The sequence below is a fragment of the Cherax quadricarinatus genome, chromosome 4 (assembly GCF_038502225.1).
Source record: "Cherax quadricarinatus isolate ZL_2023a chromosome 4, ASM3850222v1, whole genome shotgun sequence".
Classification (NCBI taxonomy): Eukaryota; Metazoa; Arthropoda; class Malacostraca; order Decapoda; family Parastacidae; genus Cherax; species Cherax quadricarinatus.
Genome location: NC_091295.1, coordinates 31,961,236 through 31,981,235, shown reverse-complemented (window position 1 = coordinate 31,981,235; position 20,000 = coordinate 31,961,236). Strand labels below are relative to the sequence as shown.

The window sequence follows — 20,000 nt, the reverse complement described above, 5'->3', positions numbered from 1 at the left end:
AGGAGGAAGACGGGAGCGCGCAAGAACAGGAAGAAACAAGGAAATCCTGTGGGGTAGAGTTGCGTCCAGTTGGACTTTATAACGCAGTAAAGATGCCTTACTGGTCGCTGCTGCGAGGTCTGCATGTTCATACCTCTTACCCACTGTATGTACACACTACCCACTGTATGTACACACCACCCACTGTATGTACACACCACCCACCGCCTGTATATAACCCATTTTGTACACCGTACTCCCCAGTAGGTATACCCTACTCCATCCTCTTTATGTATACACACGCCTTACCTATATAATATAAACACACCACCCATACATACGCATGTCCAACCCGTCCCACAGTCTGCTCACAATGAGCGTTAAAAAATGTGACGTGCTTAGTAAATCGGTCACGTAAAAAAACAAGTGAGGTTCTCCGGCCGAAAGTCAGCGAAGGCTGACCTTAAAGGTTCGAGGAAATAAGCAGTAGTTACAGTATTTACAAAAGGTTAGGTACCTATGCAACGTTCCTGACTTTGTGTGTAATATTATCATAGAGTTTACACTGACATAATCATTACCAGTAAATATTCCTGAGGTATTATTGTTTATTGTCTTGAGATCCCTAGCATTATTCACACACACACACACACACACACACACACACACACACACACACAGCGGCAAATTCAATGCACAGTTTCAGGATTATGTATGTATGATATAGCCTCCAAGGTCAGATATCAATGACATTGGTCAAAGTGGTCAAAGAGGCAGATTCATGAGCTCAGATTAGACCAATGTAAACGCAATGGTAACAACATCTACTTAGAAAACTTTACAGTGGCCAGGGAGAGACTGGGAAGCTGGCCATAGCAACACTGAGCACAGAGTAACGTTTACCACACACCTTCAAGGACCACAACAATGCCACTATCACATCTGCGAGGAAACTGATAGGATGGATAATGAGAACATTCAAGAAAAGAGATGCCAAGCCAATGACGATCCTTTTTAAATCACTTATCTCTAGGCTGGAACACTGCTGTACATTAACATCGACATTCACTGCAGGTGAAATTGCTGATCTACAGAATGTACAGAGAACCTTTATTGCATATATAAGTTCCATCAAACACCTTAGCTACTGGGAACGTTTGGAAGCACTTGACTTGTACTCACTGGAACGCAGGCGAGAGAGATATATCATAATCTGCATCCGGAAGATTCTGGAGGAACTGGTCCCTGATCTGCACACAAAAATCATTCCCTACGAAAGCAAAAGATTTGGCAGGCGATGCAACATACGCCCCATGAAAAGTAGGGGCGCCATTAGTACAACAAGAGAAAGCGCAATAAGTATCCGGGGCCCAAGACTGTTCAACAGCCTCTCACGAGCCATAAGGGGCATTACCAATAGACCCCTGGCTGACTTCAAGAGCGAGCTGGACAGATGCTTAAAGTCAGTGCCGGATCATCCGGGCTGTGGTTCGTACGTTTGACTACGTGCGGCCAGCAGTAACAGCATTGTTGATCAAGCCCTGATCCACCGGGAGGCCTGGTCATGGACCGGGCCGCGGGGGCGTTGATCCCCGGAATACCCTGCAGGTAGACTCCAGGTAAATATGAGACACAAGGAAGTCAGGAAGTATGTTGCAAGACAACGAGTGTTAATTTTCTTAACTCTCTTCCTTGATGTTATTGATACATACTGAAAGCTCTACCTAACTATATATATATATATATATATATATATATATATATATATATATATATATAAATGTGTGTGTGTGTGTGTGTGTGTGTGTGTGTGTGTACTCACCTAGTTGTACTCACCTAGTTGAGGTTGCGGGGGTCGAGTCCGAGCTCCTGGCCCCGCCTCTTCACTGATCGCTACTAGGTCACTCTCCCTGAGCCGTGAGCTTTATCATACCTCTGCTTAAAGCTATGTATGGATCCTGCCTCCACTACATCGCTTCCCAAACTATTCCACTTACTGACTACTCTGTGGCTGAAGAAATACTTCCTAATATCCCTGTGATTCATCTGTGTCTTCAACTTCCAACTGTGTCCCCTTGTTACTGTGTCCAATCTCTGGAACATCCTGTCTTTGTCCACCTTGTCAATTCCTCTCAGTATTTTGTATATCGTTATCATGTCCCTCCTATCTCTCCTGTCCTCCAGTGTCGTCAGGTTGATTTCCCTTAACCTCTCCTCGTAGGATATACCTCTTAGCTCTGGGACTAGTCTTGTTGCAAACCTTTGCATTTTCTCTAGTTTCTTTACGTGCTTGGCTAGGTGTGGGTTCCAAACTGGTGCCGCATACTCCAATATGGGCCTAACGTACACGGTGTACAGGGTCCTGAATGATTCCTTATTAAGATGTCGGAATGCTGTTCTGAGGTTTGCTAGGCGCCCATATGCTGCAGCAGTTATTTGGTTGATGTGCGCTTCAGGAGATGTGCCTGGTGTTATACTCACCCCAAGATCTTTTTCCTTGAGTGAGGTTTGTAGTCTCTGGCCCCCTAGACTGTACTCCGTCTGCGGTCTTCTTTGCCCTTCCCCAATCTTCATGACTTTGCACTTGGTGGGATTGAACTCCAGGAGCCAATTGCTGGACCAGGTCTGCAGCCTGTCCAGATCCCTTTGTAGTTCTGCCTGGTCTTCGATCGAGTGAATTCTTCTCATCAACTTCACGTCATCTGCAAACACGGACACCTCAGAGTCTATTCCTTCCGTCATGTCGTTCACAAATACCAGAAACAGCACTGGTCCTAGGACTGACCCCTGTGGGACCCCGCTGGTCACAGGTGCCCACTCTGACACCTCGCCACGTACCATGACTCGCTGCTGTCTTCCTGACAAGTATTTCCTGATCCATTGTAGTGCCTTCCCTGTTATCCCTGCTTGGTCCTCCAGTTTTTGCACCAATCTCTTGTGTGGAACTGTGTCAAACGCCTTCTTGCAGTCCAAGAAAATGCAATCCACCCACCCCTCTCTCTCTTGTCTTACTGCTGTCACCATGTCATAGAACTCCAGTAGGTTTGTGACACAGGATTTCCCGTCCCTGAAACCATGTTGGCTGCTGTTGATGAGATCGTTCCTTTCTAGGTGTTCTACCACTCTTCTCCTGATAATCTTCTCCATGATTTTGCATACTATACATGTCAGTGACACTGGTCTGTAGTTTAATGCTTCATGTCTGTCTCCTTTTTTAAAGATTGGGACTACATTTGCTGTCTTCCATGCCTCAGGCAATCTCCCTGTTTCGATAGATGTATTGAATATTGTTGTTAGGGGTACACATAGTGCCTCTGCTCCCTCTCTCAGGACCCATGGAGAGATGTTATCCGGCCCCATTGCCTTTGAGGTATCTAGCTCACTCAGAAGCCTCTTCCCTTCTTCCTCGGTTGTGTGCACTGTGTCCAGCACATGGTGGTGTGCCCCACCTCTCCGTCTTTCTGGAGCCCCTTCTGTCTCCTCTGTGTGTGTGTGTGTGTGTGTGTGTGTGTGTGTGTATGTGTGTGTGTGTATGTGTGTGTGTGTATGTGTGTGTGTGTGTGTGTGTGTGTGTGTGTGTGTGTGTGTGTGTGTGTGTGTGTGTGTGTGTGTGTGTGTGTGTGTGTGTATACATACATACATACACTCTTCATTTTCTTGTCTTAAAGAATGTGAGACGGACATTTACAACAGTTTAGGAGACACGAGAAAAGAGACGGTTCTGTCTTGTAAATGTCAGGGACACATCTCATGACATCAAGATAAAGAAGTGTCAAACACTGAACACTGCTGGACACATCTTAAATCAAGATAAGCACATGTCAAAGGTTGGACACTGCCCGACCGTGCATTAAAGTCAACAAATATGTATCGTTGTTTAGGGAGGTCGACGAGCGGCATTGTTAGGGATGCAAATGCCAACCTTAAAGACATGCACATCAGTGACACTGAGACCAAGAAAAGTGCCACCCTAAGGTAATGGCACTCACTCTGATACAGTGGTCGTGTAATCTTTGGCACTATCATTGTCACTGAGGTAGCATTTTTTGGAATGTAAGCAACGTAACATTTATGATGGAATTCAGGAAAACCGGTTAGCCGGACCTGAGTCCTGGAGGTAGGAAGTACAGTGCCTGCACTCTGAAGGAGATATGTTGCAGTTTTTTAGCTAAAGTGCAGACCGCCTGTGGCAAGACAGTGTTGGAGTGAATGATGAAAGAGTTTGTTCTTTGTCGGGTCACCCGGCCTCGGTGGGAAACTGCCGATGTGTAAATAAAAGAAAAATATTTTTTATTTATTTTCTGAGCCATCTATGGCATCTTCAGCTCGTTCTTGGCATCATCAATGGTGTTTTCAAGTAGTCGCACTGGTCGTTCTTGGCACCATCAACGATATTTTCAAGTAGTCGCATTGGTCGTTGTTGGCACCATCAATTATATTTATCAATTAGTCGCACTGGTCACTCTTGGCACCGAAATTCTTCCACTAAACATATTTTTGGTTAAAAAAGCACTTAGCGAATGTGCCAAATCTTAGAGATTGGAATTAACTTTTCATATTTAACCTAAACATTAAAGAAATACTACCAATCATTGAATGACAATGTTCTGTGTTAATCTGGTAAACACTAACATATTTTCAGTATATTCAACAGCCGAAAATAATGCATTGCATTCTCATATATTCCTTCATTATTCTATAGAGCTTAATAATATCCCTGACACTATTTTATAAGACATTGTCAGTAACACAAAAGCATTACTGTTAACCTCCTTTTAGGACGTTGTTCCCAGTACCCTTGTGTATCTCTGTGATCATATATTATCATCCTGTGCATAGTAGCACAGTTAAGGTAGCCACTAACGTCCACAGGATGGATATGCGGTGAAAATAAACAGGCCGCTACCGTCCATAGGATAATTATAGGGTACACAATACACAAGCCGCTACCGTCCAAAGGATGTATATGGGGTGCACAATAAACTAGCCACTACCGTCTACAGGATAGATATGAGGTTCACAATAAAGGCACTACCGTCTACAGGATAGATGTTGGGTGCACAATACACTAGCCGCTACTGTCCACAGGATTTTTATGGGGTCCACAAACTAGCCACTACCGTCCACAGGATGGATATGGAATGCATAGTGAACTAGCCATTTCCGTCTACAGGCTGGACATTGGGAGCACGATAAACTAGCCACTACTGTCCGCAGGATGAATATGAGGTACACAATAAACTAGCTACTACCGTGCACAGGATGACTTTGGGATGCACTATAAGCTAGCCAATGCCATCCACAGAATGGATATGGAGAGCAAAATAAACTATCCACTGCCGTCCACAAGATGGATATGGAGTGCGTAATAAACTAGCCACTACCGTCCACAGAATATACACGGAACAGTAAATTAGCCAATACCGTCCACTCTGTTATAAACTAGCATTATTTTATTGATATATTCAAGTGTGTCATGTCTATTTTATTTAAGTGCTTCCAGTTAAGTGCTCAACTCTGCCGTGCTTAGAAAATTACTCGGATTTTTATTAAAGTGTTGACTAGTGTTCATAAACGTTATCTACTCTATAATGTGTGCACACATCGTTATGCCATTATAGTTCTCAGGCTCTTTAAGTCTCCTGTGGGCTTAACGCTTCCCTATAAATAATAATAATAATAATAATAATAATAATAATAATAATAACTGTATTTCCCAGCCTCTGAATACACATTCATCTCCTGTATAATTTATACATTTACAACAGACTCTTAACTACAGTTAATAATCTGTTTTGGTTCTTGAATTTTTTATATCTTGTAGATTATTACACCCAGAATTATCTGCGAAAGGGCCACAGCTGACGTGGGTTAACGTGATAACATGTGGCAGTAATTTGATAGGAGGATTTGGAGAGATACTGTAGGGCATGCGAGCAGCTAGCACTATCAACCTGATTGATCAGATAGTAAACAGGAGAAAAGTCTACCCGTAGTTAGAGCTGCTAAAGTCTTATGAGCTCTGGTAACCAGTGATAGGTGTAGTAGATATAACACACACACACACACACACACACACACACACACACACACACACACACACACACACACACACACACACACACACACACACATACTGTCACGGATATGGTAGATATAATAGACACAGGTATGGTAGATATCACAGTCACAGGTATGGTACATATAACAATCGCAGGTATGGTATATATTACAGGTACAGATATGGTAGATGTAACAATCATAGGTATGGTATATATCACAGTCACTCGTATGGCAGACATCACATACAGTCACAGTTATGGCAGACATCACACACAGTAACAGATATGGCAGACATCACATACAGTCACAGGTATGGCAGACATCACACACAGTCCCAGGTATGGCAGACATCACACACATTCACAGGTATGACAGACATAACACACACAGTTATGGCAGACATCACACATACAGTCACAGGTATGACAGACATCACACACAGTCACAGGTATGGCACACATCACACACACAGCCACAGGTATGACAGATCTCACACACAGTCACAGTTATGACAGACATCACACACACACAGTCACAGGTATGGAGAACATCACACACAATCACAAGTATGGCAAATATCACAGTTTCTTAAAGCTAAAATTCTTTGTAAATCAGCGCCTTGTGACGCAGGCAAATACTGATGCAACACATCTCTCAGTAAACAATGTAAGTAAATACGGGATTGTAAACACCAGCTAAGACTTCAACAACTGACGTATAGTCCACCAGTCCAATCTCTGCCGCTGCATAGGAGGGTATACATGCCTCAACTTCGTAAATGGAAGACAGGAATTATTAAAGGGGATATAAATAAGATGCCAAGTATATCTAACCTAACCTAACCTAATAGGGGTTGATTACCTTATCTTCCACTTTCTTTTGTATATATACATATATGTATTTCTACATGGCTGAGGGATTGATCACTTCGTCCTCTACTGTGTCCACATATCACCTCTGTATTGAACTGGTAAAGCCACTGGTTGGCAAAAGTCGTCAAATAAAGTTACCTAGGTATTGAACATGTGTCTAATTCCTCATATCTAACCAAGATCGAACTCCTAACATTGAATTCAAATCAGACTTTAGATAAAAAAAAAAGGAGTAGATGAAACCACTTGTTTATGAGTAGAAACAAATAGCTACTCTGGATGACTTAAAATATACCTAATACAAGATCAAAAAGATACAATGCAAAAACAAGTTCCAAGAAAATGTATTCGACATGATATACAACAGGTTTATGAAATACATCACAAATACACAGATAATACTAATCCATGAAGAAGCGGGAGGAACTCAAGGAGTCTGCAAGACCAACTCTAGAACTAAACCTTTCACGTAAAATCTAAATTGCTTTAGAAGATTATGAGGTTTTCCGACGCAACTTTTGACATAAAGACCGCAACTTAGACAAACATGGAGACCGTCTCAATTCCTTGCAGGTTTTTAAGACCGGAGAGAGAGAGAGAGAGAGAGAGAGAGAGAGAGAGAGAGAGAGAGAGAGAGAGAGAGAGAGAGAGAGAGAGAGAGAGAGAGAGAGTTCTACGCTAGGTGTCGTAAAAACCCTCGCTGCTGATACTTGAGCAGCTCTAAGAGAGAAAAGTAGCGCGGGGCTTTGTCAGGCGTGTGGCATAGTGTCAGGTGTCACGTATGTCAGTGTCGGGTGGCACGTGTGGCACAGCATGTGTCGAGTGTGTCACTCTGGCTAGCCGCCTGACCCAGTGAAAATTGTTCCAGTGTCTGTACCTCCCTATACTTTGAAAAAGTTTGTATCGTCGGCGCCTGACTGCTCTTCACCGTTGAAAAGCGGGTGGATGAATGGTCAGAAAAGATTAATGGCAGGATGGATGGATGGATGGATGGCTGAAGGATCAATTGATAAAAGGATTAATGGCGAGATTGGATATATGGTAGGATGGATGTTCGGTGATGTTTGGATTGTAGATAATCTCAAGTATAAGGAACATTCTCTCCTCAGGATAGAGAACTCTACAAGAGGATAATACGTCCACAAAGTTCTGAAAATACCAAGGAGTTAAGACAGAAGTGGAAGCAACGTATCCAAGCTACGAGAGGATATCATATTGTCAACATGGTTATCGAAATGCCAAGCAACCTTGATAGAAATGGAAACGACGTGTCCAAGTTAGACAAGGATCATAATCAGAAGGCAACGAGGTAAACAGTAGTGGGGAGAAACAGGGTTACAAGTGAGGACAAAAGCTACCAGGTGGCATAGTTACCTCAGTACACAGGGAAGTTTGCAACACAGGTCGAATAAGTGTGAGAGATCATGGTTGGTTATAAATACGCGTGTGTATGTGTGTGTGTGTGTGTGTGTGTGTGTGTGTGTGTGTGTGTGTGTGTGTGTGTGTGTGTGTGTGTGTTTGATAAATTTGGCACTGTTTTTCTTCCTTTGCTAACACTGACCACACCATTGCTAGCACTGGTGTAAGTCCACCTCCTCGGATCAAGATACTCTTTCCCTTGAAGAGAGGGCACGAAAATCATATTCACAACTCAGAACCCTTTTTTTTTCGTGCTACGCCAATGTTTCATGTATCACAAATAAAAATAAATTATAAATAATGAAACAAAAATAATTTTAATAAAAATAACTAAACTTGACGTAATCTAATCCATCAAAATTAACTATGAAACAAGGTCACAACTGTTGAATTATTATTATTATTATTATTATTATTATTATTATTATTATTATTATTATTATATTATTATTATTATTATTATTATTATTATTATTACTATCAGGGACTGAAGCGTCTTTAAAACGGTGGATAATAAATTTTGATTTCTTTTAACAAGAGTCAACCTCCTTCCAGACCCGGTAAAGGTTAAGTCATATCGTGACGATTTTTTTTGATTCGCTTAAAAATAAATAAGAAAATTATATATATATTCTATTTCACATGTGGGTGTATCGGACCTTGTAACAAAAAAATTGAAACTGTAGCTAAATAATGATATAAAGACTGGTAACTGTAGCTAAATAACGATAACAAGAATGACATTTCTGTCACCACTGATGTATGTAGAAATTTAGATACACGCGCAACATTTCGATGCTTTTATTAGATGTCTCATATACCAAGAGCTTTCTCACTCCTGGTGAGCGAAACGTTTCCTAATGAGAATTTTCGAACGCTTCTCGTGTGTCTAATTGACACATGTATGAATACGTTATACCTTGTGCGATATGAAAGGCGTGATACACTTGAGAAATATACAGTGTATTTCATACCTTTAATGATACACAAGATATGTATATATATATATATATATATATATATATATATATATATATATATATATATATATATATATATATATATATATATATATATATATATATATATATATATATATATATATGCACACACACACACACACACACAATGTGTGGTACTGACAAGTATCTTACAACGCCTATAGTGTGGTGAACCTGTCTTTTATGAGCGATGGAAAACCTACCGTAACATCTTCAGTTCCATTATTTCATTGTGTACTGGGCCAGGCCGGTAAGCCAGCTGAAGGCCTCGGCCAAACCACCAAAAATGCAAAAAAAAAAAAAAAAAATAAAGAAAAAAAAAGAGCTTAGCTGAGCGGGGTTATCATATAACGAAGTGCCATATCAGGAAAATTTTACCACATATTTCTGATGAGCAAAATATCGTTACCACCGCCGCCTCCACCACCGGTGACGACAGACAGTTTGTGCTTCTGTTCACTGCAAGTAGCTTGTTTTTTTGGCCACTTACCGTCGAAGCTTACAATGCACTTCGTATCACAGAAAGCCTTGTCCACAACATACAATTCTATCACCCTTATGTACTATAAATCGAAGAGACGGTTCCTCTATCATCTTAGCTCTGTCCCCACTGTCTATCGTTTCCATGGCTACTGCTTTTCCTTTCCGAAACGAGTCAAAAATCTCCTGAAGAATCGTAAAGACGTTATATGTGCACTCGTTAGTAAAAGCTATCGTCGAGCCTTCATACTGTACCTTCACTCAACTATATAATACAAACTATCGTAGAGGCTTCATACTGTATCTTCAATCTACTATATAACACAAACTATCGTAGAGGCTTCATACTGTATACACTCGATAATACAAATCATCGTAGAGGTTTCATACTGTACTTTCATCCGATAGTTTAAAATATCGTAGAGGCTTCATACTGTATACACACGATAATACAAGTTATCGTCTATAGAGGCTTTATACTATATCTACACTCGATAATGCAAAAGACTGTATCTGAGCTCACGAATACGAATTACATAACGTACTGCTCATGCAAAATATCTTAAAGGGTATTGTATCTCCACTCACTAACACGACTGAGGTGACCGTGGAGAGTATCATGCGCGGTGAAGACAACCTGCATGATATCATTCTATCTGAATGATACGTAGTGTCAAGAAGCACATGTATGTTTTCCACCGCAGGTAAACATATTGTTTATGTTCCGATTGAAGCAAACGTGATATTGTTTATGTCCTTACAGAAGCAAATAGGATATTGTTTATGTATTGATAGACACGACCGTCATGTTGTATGTATGGTAGACACAAACAATGTTCTGATGGAAGTAAACATCGTGTGATTTATTTTTTGATGGAAGCAAACAGGGTATTGTGTTCTTATAGACACAGAATTGATATTGTTTATGTTCTTATAGACACGGACTTGATATTGTCTGTGTACTAATGAACACAAATCTGATATTGTTTATGCACTGACAAACACAAACATGCTATTGTTTATGTTCTTATAGACACAAACGTGATATTGTTTATGTACTGACAGACACAAAAGCAATATTGTTTATGCACTGATAGACACAACAGTAATATTGTTTATGTACTGATAGACACAAAAGCAATATTGTTTATGTACTGATAGACACAAAAGTAATATTGTTTGTGTACTGACAGACACAAAAGCAACATTATTTATGTATTGATAGACACAAAAGTAATATTGTTTATGTACTGATAGACACAAAAGTAATAATGTTTATGTATTGATAGACACAAACATGATATTGTTTTTTGCACTGGGCACAAATGTGATGTTGTTCATGTGCTGATTTAAACAAACATGATATTGTATGTGTTCCGACGGACACAAACGTGTTGCAGTGCTAATGTTTAGTTTTTCATTTATTTTTATTTTAGAAGACAGAATAAACCACTTGAAAAAAAAAAAAAAAAAAAAAAAAAAAACAGACACTTGATTTCGTGTGTTTGTGTTTATTTGTGACTGCACGTATGTGTGTGTGTGTGTTTAAGGAGAAAGCAGGTGTATGTGTGTGTAGGGAGAAAGCAGGTGTGTATGTGTGTGTGTGTAGGAGGAGTGAGAAACAGGTGTGGGGAGGTGAAGAGCAGGTGTGGGGGTGAGTGACGTGTGTTTGTTTATGTACAGACAGGTTGGCACAACACCAACTCCTCCACACAATTCCCAGTACTGTACACCACGCGCCTGCTCCGTGACTGACACAGTTCCGAGCATGGTACACTAGACGTCTCCTACAGCTAACTTTCCATCACTGTACAGTCTTGAGCACAATAGCACTATTTCCTGCATTCTGCAGTACACGGATTCTCCGCGGCTTTTGCACAGTTTTCTGCCTTGTACACTAATACATTTTTCATTATTTTAACGCAGTTCTGAACACTGTATAACACGTCTTTATATATATATATATATATATATATATATATATATATATATATATATATATATATATATATATATATATATTTCATGATGTGCAACATTTCAGTTTTTTTAGAGTGAATGTATTAAGCATAATATTACTGAAGGTATACAATGGTATTCCACTATTATGCTCCACACTTCTCCATCTTTTCCATCCACACCACACTTTTTCCTCAACGACACTCTACTCAACGACTTCTTCCCCCTCTTCATTACCACACCACACTTCTCTCCACTATAGACTGTGACTCACACATCACCACCACTATTCTCACTACGCCTCCTCACCACGCTTCTCCACCACGAGTCTATTGGTATAGGAACATTTTTAGGTAATAGGTAGTAACACTACATCTTAACATCACAACTACTGGTGAGTCTTCAGTAATAATACCACGCCCTAACATCACAAAACATCACCATGGGACAATCATGGATAATAACACTACGTCCTAAAAAGTCACTAAACGTCACCACCTCGGGATAATTTTGAGTGATAACATGACATACTAACATCCTAATACATCACCACCACGGGATAATCTTGGGTGATAACACCACGTCTTAACATCACCACGGGACGATCTTGGGATAACTTCACCTCCTAACATCACAAAACATCACCTCGAAAGTGATAACACCACGTCCTAACATCACCACCACGGGACAATGTTGGGTGATAACACCAAGTCCACAAAACATCACTAACAGACATTTTCAGACTTTTATGTATTTCAATAAAGAATATGTATATTTTACGTAACCAGGATGCTCAAATGTCGCCACACGGCACTTTAACACTTTACGAAGCCGAGACAGGTCCGTATTATACACAAAGTACCGCTTCCAGTTCTCTCCCCCCCTCAAAAAAAATCAACTAATGAAATAAATGCATGTTTTTCTCGACAACTTTTCCATTACATAAAATGAAATGGCCAGGGAAATTCTCATTTTGTAGTCTGCAGTAAGGTGGCCTCCATTAGCTAATTACCCGCACTCACCCGTCTCCCGCTAAGTTGAACTCCACCGCCACAGCGCTTAAGTCTCTCCGTTACACGCACTCTGCCGCCTCACACTTACCCGCCACGCACTCAACATCCGTCGCACACACCCTGGATAGGCAGACACTGTTTTGTAGAGTCGACGAGGGCTAGATTACCGAGGTTCTAGCTTCTGGCTCGCCCTCTACTAAGTCTAATTCTCCTACCACTAAGTTTCCGGCGTTGAGGGCTTGACTCTGATAGTGGCTAATCTAGTATTCCTCGCCGCGGCCGGCCTAGAACACATCCTATCTCTAATTACGTGAAGGATGCGAGCCTCTCTCTCCACACTGCGACGGCCGTGTTGTGATCTGTTGTTTCATTCTGATATTGTCCTTGTTTTCCCAGTAAGTCGTGATTGGTGTTTCCTATGATCACTCCAATGTACATATGCTGTCAACTCCGTTTATATATGCAACAAATAAATTTAATTTTCATAAGTATTCGAGCAGTCACTAATAGCTATGGCTTTCGGTAATTGACACATTTATGGTTTTAATTTTTTTAAGAGAAAAACAATTATTATTATTATTTTGAAAGAAAAGCTTTGTCAACACATGATTTAATGTTTCAAAGTCACTTAGAAACCGTCTGGAAAAAGACGACGAAGTCCAGAGTGCTGTACAATACACGTCAAGTCAGTATTTATTTTTTTTTCCAGTATTTAGAATGTTGTAATGTAGGAATGACTGGAGAAATTTATATAAAAAACTGATACGATATATTAGGCACTGAGGGTGTGACACAAGGAGCATTAAGTGTTGTGCTACACAGGTCACCAGCACACACCTCCACCACCCCACCAACACTAACTTCACCCATCCCACACTAAGTGCCACGGGTGAACCACTGCAACTTATCAAGTTTGTGAGACAAGTAGGTAAGGTGTAGTGTTTGGGCACCTTACCTGAGGTCCACATCGTCCCTGAGCTGGGCGTGCCACATGCTCGTGCCGCCGCTGGCCTGGGCAGGTGAGCTTCACGCCCCTGGCTGCTGTAGGCTGAATAGGCTGTGTCGTAGTGTCGTGCTTGGTAGCCTGGCCCGGGCGTGCCACAGGGTAGGCCTGGTGTGGCCTTACTAGCACCATGTGCCACAACAACACACTCAGCCACCACCACCACACATGCACAAGTATCACAAGCGTGGCACCTCCGCGGCCGCCACCCACCGTCTGCACATCGTAATGACGCCTCGGCGAGAATTAGTAGGTAAATGTGGCGGCGAGTATGCGCGGGCTGGCCCACCACCGCCCCGCGGGGGGGGCGCCCATATGGAAATGAGAGGCGCAAGGGGGTAGGGGGGAAGTGCGCCCCGCGACACTACACTGCTCCTCAGGCAGCACTAGACACACAACTGCCGCCTGCGCTCCTCGACCACTGCTCGTACTCCACACTGGCCGATCCACGTCTACGCTACGGTGGGGACGGCACGTTCCTCTGCGACGAGCGAGCTCGGACTGTCATGTGGCCGCTCCGAGTATCTGCGGCGGACTGGAGGCGGCGGCCCCGCTCCGACCCCGCTGCTAATTACCGCCGCGCCCACCAATCGCCGTCCGCCGCCCATTCTTAGCCCCGCCCGCCGCGCCGCCCAGCCACGCCCCCTCGGCGGTATGCAAACGAGACTCTTAGCGGCGGCGAGCACACCGTCACCGCCGCTGCCACTGTCGTAGCAGGAGCCGCGGCTGCTGCCACCACCACCACCAGCCTCACCACCACACATACCACCGCCACCACCACCGCCACCACTTTACTGCACCATAAATTCACACTGGAGCAGGGGCAACAGGCGGCCACCTGACTCCCCCAGCACCACCCCCTGCAGCTCCGCCTGCCTCAACACCTCCTGCAGGCACTCTCACCTCCCTCCTTTATTTCTCACCCCAAGATTCCTTCAGAGGGGAGGGGAGGTGGAGGGGCTAGGACAAGTGTGATACATCTACAAGTAGTGGCAGGATTTTCTACACGTTTTCCTGTGTGTTCCAGAGCGTTTCGTCTACAGGTGGTGGCACCTCCGGCAGAGTGCCACACTCAAGTGTGATGATAAAGCAGAGAGGCACCGCCAACACGGGCGGCCAACTTCATAAATCTTCAGCAGTGCGTTTCTGGTGTTTTTGTGAATGGGAGGGAGTGAGAATTGGGTGGGTGGGTTGGATGGGGGGTGTGGTGGGCAGGACAGCTGTTGCTACTGCACACCTGGGCTCCCCCCACCCCCACACCTCTCACTCATCTTTCCAAGCACCCTCACCACCACGACCACTACCGCCAACAGTGCCACCACCACCACCAGTGGCACCAACGCCACCAGTACCACTGTTACTACCATCACCACCACCAACAGGGCCACCACCAAAACTAGTCAGCTCGACTACTGCCACCACCAATGCCGCCAATATCACCACCAGTGCCGCCAAAATCACCACCAGTGTCACCACCAACACCAACAGTGCCAGTGCCTCCACCACTACCGCCCCCCACCCATCCTTCTTGGGGGAGAAGTCTCTCCAACCAGACTTCTCACCAACCACACAATATTCCACACTCACCATAGACATGCATTTTATCATCTATTTTAATCCCAGAAATAAACTGAGGCAACGTACGGGAGTGTTGTGATATTTCACGTGACAATTGTTGACGCCTGACAACGTGCTGCTGCTAACAGCATCTTTCTCGAGGTTCGTAACATATTGTATGGTTGGAAAACCTGTGAATGCTGAATACCTTAAGGATATTTTCCCTCTATTGAAGACGTTTCGGTCCTTGGACCGAAGTGATCACGGTCCAAGGCTCTAAACCTCTTCAATAAAGATATCCTAAATGAATATATTCGTGTTTATTTCTTTCACGCCATCGTCAGTCATTTGCCCTCTCTCTACGTGTTGCCTAGATATTGCTAAGGACCTCTCGATTCAGGTAACTGGCACTGTATGACCCACACTGGCACTATATGACCCATACTGGTCAGTTTCTATTTTTTTTAATACAGTGCATATGAGAAACGCGCAAGTTTCAAACCCACGAATGTTATTGCAAGTTCGAGAGTCATTAATATAGATAGTTAACCGAGGGTTAACTTTGGCTAACCAAGCAAGGTTAGTGTGACCTATTTCCATTGTATCTTAGGCATGAACTTAAATACCTTTCAGAGAATTTCTAGTGAAAAATTAAATTATATTACGTTAGAGTATATAACATATAGCTGCTGTAGCTGCTGGCATGTAGGGTGACTCATGTGCTCACTACCATGTAGATGGCTACATGTAATTTACTTCTACAGTGACTCGTCTACACCAAAAATATTAAGCAGGTTTTTCAACTCCACGTTGGAACTTAACTAACATCCAGCTAATATGAGTATTTCTAATACTTCTAGCATTTTAGCTAAATATATATATATATATATATATATATATATATATATATATATATATATATATATATATATATATATATATATATATATATATATATATATATATATATATATATATTCAGCAAACCGGCCGTATCCTGCCAATTAGCAAGAACTCATTTAAAATTAAGTCATTTCTAAACTTTTCTCTTATACATTTAAAGATATATATTTTTTCATTTATGTTATTGTAAAAATTAATAATTTTGTGCCAAAAGAACCTTAGAAAACTTACCTAACCTTATTATAAAGCGGGCAATTTAATTTAGCCTAATCCAACTAAATATATTTTAGATAAGTTTACAATAATTTAATAATAAACAAACACAAGGAAATATATATTTTCGTTAGGTTCAGAATGATTTTTGCAAAATGATTGCATACACAAATTTTCGCTTGCATTTTTCGGCAAGAAAAGCGTAGCTATTTAAGCCAAAATCGTAACAAGTTTTACCTATTCGGTTGTTCTGCATATTGTGATATCACCTATTTACTGTAATCTTACTGCATATAAATCATTGATGTTTAAATATATTTTGCAGCCTTTTGACATTAAACAGAAAATAATAAGGAAAATGATATTTTCCAGCAGTCTTGTTAACAAGGTCAATTAAACCCCAAGTGGATATATTTTGGTTACATGCCAATAGAAGCATATTTTTGAAGCTAGAAATTACACATTATTCTCTAATTGCATTTTTCCTTAACTTTACTAAAGTCATATACTCTCCCATCACGAAATTCATGAATGAATATTGTCATTTTGGTTAGGTTAGGTAAGATTCGTCAGAAAGTAGGACAAGTGTTTCCTGGCGCGGATCTTATTAAATTTATATGATGGCCCGCCGCTGGAGCTTTTGATCATCTGATCGAGGCCTTCCGCTGGTTACCTTTAAAAATTAAGGTTATAATTTTTGTACTGACATTTAATTCTTAGAGTAAAATATGTTTAATTATCTAATTCTTGCAGGAGTTAAATAATTATATTAATAATTCTTACAAGGCGAAAATATTAAAACGTTTAATTATTACAGGAATAAAATATTTCAATATTTAATTACTACTGTAGTAAAATATTTGGACATTTAATGTTAACAATACAATATTTCAACATTTTATTCTAAAAAGAGTAAAACATTTCAGCATTTAATTCTTAAAAAAAATTAAACATTAAAATACGCCTAATTACGGTCAAGTTCGGTTTCTAATTCGTTCAGATTTCCGGTCCGACAATTAAACCTGGAATTACCATTGTCAATTAAAGGCCGGGTCATTCCGAGAGAGAGCAGCAGAGTGCGTGTGTGTTGTCCTGCGGTGCTCGTAAACCACTTGCAGTACTACTAACAGCCAAACTACCACCACACTCAGCGTCTGCCTTGTTTGTGCACTGATGTCAATGAATTAATGCGCTTCTTCACTAAAACTGTTGTTGTTTTATTCGCCAGGAATAAAACAAAAGTTTTCTGACACTGATCTGAATCATGAGATGACCTGCTGTGTCTTAATCTTACTAAAATTGTTACCCTCATACTCTTTATTTTATTTTAATAGTATTATAAGTAGATGTATGAGTACTATTATATTAGCAATAATAATAATAATAATAATAATAATAATAATAATAATAATAATAATAATAACAATAATATAAAGATAAAGAACGTAAATACATTTATTATTATAAATTCGTGTATACCAGTAATATTGACGTTTCACTACATCTAGGTTAAGAGACTAAAGTATTCCTCAATATATAATATATAATTCTTGCCCCGTTTTTCTCGGCTATACTATTTATGCTCAAAATCCTGCGTTTTCTCGCCTAACCACACACACACACACACACACACATTAGATTATATATATATATATATATATATATATATATATATATATATATATATATATATATATATATATATATATATATATATATATATATATATATATATATATATATATATATATATATATAGATTTATATATATATTTACACACACACACCCACACACACACACACACATATATATATATATATATATATATATATATATATATATATATCGAGGCTTCTAAACGTTTTGTTTATAAAGTATCTGAATACATTACCAGAAAAATTATGGTGCCCGAGGTCATTATTATAGTTAAGATGTAATAATAATAATAATAATAATAATAATAATAATAATAATAATAATAATAATAATAATAATAATAATAATAATAATAATATTATTATTATTATTATTATTATTATTATTATTATTGTGGTTTTTCTGTGTGCTTTTTCTCCTACACATCAGCGTGTGTTAATTTCTACGTGTTTCCTCAAAGTCGATTGTGTTGGACCGGACAAAAAAGTGCGTAGGTCAGATTCATTGTTTAACGTCAGTGTTCAGAATTTGTGGCGAGGGAAGGTCTACGGTGACCACATTCATTGTGTACCCTCACCGTTCGGAATTTGTGGTGAAGATGAGGGTGGGTAGTGGGGAGGAAAGGGAGGTCTAGGACACAAATTATGTATGTTACGTCAGATTTCGGAATTTGTGGTGAGAAAGAAGAGTCCATGGCGCCCGCATTCATTGTGTAACGTCACTGTTCGGACTCCGTGATGACCGGGGGAGGGAGGTTCATGGCACCAATATTTCCCAGTTAACCAGCCCGTTCGGAATTTGTGGTGAGGGAAGGAAAGGATTAAGACATTAACACTCACAATTCCGTTCGGAATTTCTAATGAGTGACTGTGCGAGGAATCAAGAGTTAGTGGTTAACGTCTTTGTTCGAAAATTGCGGAGATTTATAGTTTATGTATCTGTACGGAATTAGTAGCTCAGGCAGGAGGTGTATGAATATATTTAACATAGACGATGTGCTAAGTTGGCCGGTAATTCTGGTTGGTCAATTGGTTTTAAATCCTATCAGACAGCCTGCTTGATCAGGCTATCCACCAAGAAGCCTGGTTTGGGACCAGGAAGCGGGAGCATTGTCCCCTGAAATCAGCTCCAGGTATAATCCAGGAAGTATACTCTACCGTTCAAGAATAATTTAAATTTACAATAGAGGTAGAAATAAATTCAGCGTATACACCTCTGGGTATATTGAATATACCCTGATCAGCGCCACCCATCGTTTTGTTAACGCACTGGTCTGCCAGCTTTAAACCTAGCTAGCTCTGGGTTCGAACCCTCATTCTTTCTGTGAGTTTTGGAAGGAAGAATCTGAAGCCTGATTAGAGCAGTCGATACACTCTTTGAGTTTATTTTTTTCTCTAAACTTGAGTTGATATTAACGTATGGGCACTCCAACACACACACACACACACACACACACACACACACACACACACACACACACACACACACACACACACATGATAACTACATACAAAATACTGAGAGGAATTGGCAAGGTGGACAAAGATAGGATGTTCCAGAGATGGGACACAGCAACAAGGGGACACAGTTGGAAGTTGAAGACAGATGAATCACAGGGATGTTAGGAAGTATTTCTTCAGCCGCAGAGTAGTCAGGAATTGGAATAGTTTGGGAAGCGATGTAATGGAGGGAGGATCCATACATAGCTTTAAGCAGAGGTATGATAAAGCTCACGGCTCAGGGAGAGTGACCCAGTAGCGACCAGTGAAGAGGCGGGGCCAGGAGCTTGGACTCGACCCCTGGAACCTCAACTAGGTGAGTACACACACACACTAAACAACAGGCGAAGTGTCTATCGATAAATGCCTTTGATAACTGGTA

General features: G+C 40.8%; 1 protein-coding gene across 4 annotated transcripts in view; it reads right to left on the bottom strand.

Moving 5' to 3' along the window:
• The window catches only part of zfh2 (Zn finger homeodomain 2), a 497,688-nt gene that overhangs the window by 89,380 nt on the left and 388,308 nt on the right, over window positions 1-20,000 (bottom strand). For 2 of the 4 annotated variants that reach the window (XM_053770879.2, XM_053770881.2), the window contains exon 1: window positions 13,742-14,428. The exons of 1 other annotated variant lie outside the window; for it this stretch is intronic. The gene's annotated coding sequence lies outside the window, so the exon portion shown is untranslated. Of the gene's footprint in view, window positions 1-13,741; window positions 14,429-20,000 lie in introns of those variants that run through there. One more of the 4 variants, XM_053770882.2, reaches the window with a different exon arrangement.